Source organism: Aplysia californica, unplaced genomic scaffold (assembly GCF_000002075.1).
Source record: "Aplysia californica isolate F4 #8 unplaced genomic scaffold, AplCal3.0 scaffold00027, whole genome shotgun sequence".
NCBI classification, from domain to species: Eukaryota; Metazoa; Mollusca; class Gastropoda; order Aplysiida; family Aplysiidae; genus Aplysia; species Aplysia californica.
This window is the reverse complement of record NW_004797297.1, coordinates 68,991-70,578: the sequence shown is the minus strand read 5'-3', so window position 1 is coordinate 70,578 and position 1,588 is coordinate 68,991. Positions and strand designations below refer to the sequence as shown.

Here is a 1,588-nt window from a genome sequence, read left to right as displayed (position 1 = left end):
TTCTTTAATATACGAGAGAGGTTGTTAGCTGTTAGCCTCGTGACTCAGGAGTCACTACCTGGTTCTCCATTTAGTCGCCCCCTACGACAAGGTAGCACCACGTCAGTCCTATTCTTTTCAATGCCGGGACTGCACGGGCGGGACTTTTAGAAAAACCCTGCTTAATTCTCTTCTCCGCCCAGCCCTCTACATTTGCATTGGTTCAGAGTTCTTACTTTTGCTGACCCACTTCTGGTGGGCGGACCCTGGGGCTCTAAATTTACTTAACACTAAGAACCCCTTCAGCTGGTTCACAAATAAGTCGGTTATTTTAGAGTCGTAACAAAAATCTGCCACACCTTAGCAAATTTGTTGGATCTTTACTTATAAAATCTATTCAAACTGTACTCTCTTAAAAAAATTCGTGAATGGATTATTCATCTCTACTCAGTTAGGTTCCTTTAAAATGTGAGTACGTTGTATAGGGGTAGAGTCTCAGGGAAGTCCGTTTGGTGAAAACGTAAATGTGAGGCATCGTGGTGGAATCAGGCTCTCGTCAAAATAATCAAAGTGAAGAAACTTGTATTTTTCCGCAGGTTTGTGAATTTTTATCAAATTTTTGTTTTTTGGCTCAACACCTTTCATGCCCTTTAAAGAACTCATTTCCATGAGGATTTTTCTTAAAAACGTTGATTAAAGGCACAAAAAATGTAAATTTTCAGTTACCACGGACTCTTAAGCTAAGGAAGTAACTAATCTTTGGCGATCATTTTCTGACTCTGAAAACAAATGACCGTCACCTCCTTCTTTGGCAAATATCTCGACTTGTATTCAAGATAAATGGATATTTTTTTCATCGAAATAAAGACAAGTGAACAAGCTTTAAGATAATACTAATAACTCTACATGCCCAAAAATTGACGAGAGCCTGATTCCACCACGCTGCCTCACAAATGACAAAAGAGGCTATGTGTTAAACAGAACTCGTTTTCCGTATACGCAAAAGTCAATGCAAAAGTGCAAAGCAGGAAATTGGTCCAAATCGACTTCCCGATCAGATTGAGATACGACATTTGGCATGAGGTACTCGTACATAAACCGCTTTTCTACTACATGTACTTTACAAAACTGTCAAGTATCATTATCAAGACAAGAACAAAGATCGGGTGGCTGGAAAGCGCCAAGTGCAGGTCCCAGCCTACTTCTTTTTAGTTTAGTTTAGTAGGGGTTTTTCGGCACTCGCAACTGCATCAGGTCATATGAGCGCCAGAAGATTAGAGCTGTTACAAGAGAGTAACAAACATAAAAAGAAGGGGAAATAAGATGTTTGATAGGAAAGAAGAAGTACACTTATTGGTGGGTCAAGAATATGTAACAATGAAGGGAAGATAAGGACGACAGATGTTTGATAGGAAAGAAGAAGCAAACCACACCAGAGCACCCGCCAACCACCCACAGCCTACTTCTTTATTTTGCCATTGTTGTTTCTGTCTCTCTCTCTTACTTTTCCCACGCACTAAATGACCAGGGGGGCTCTCGTGGCCTAGAGGTTGAGGTGTTGGCCTCTCATTCAAAAGGTCCCGGGTTCGAATCCGGGTAGCGACAGAAA

At 41.1% G+C, this 1,588-nt stretch overlaps 1 protein-coding gene across 1 annotated transcript in view; it reads left to right on the top strand.

The window, feature by feature from the left end:
* The window catches only part of LOC101862321 (tyrosine--tRNA ligase, cytoplasmic), a gene marked incomplete at its 3' end in the record, with an annotated part of 9,232 nt that overhangs the window by 3,084 nt on the left and 4,560 nt on the right, over positions 1–1,588 (top strand).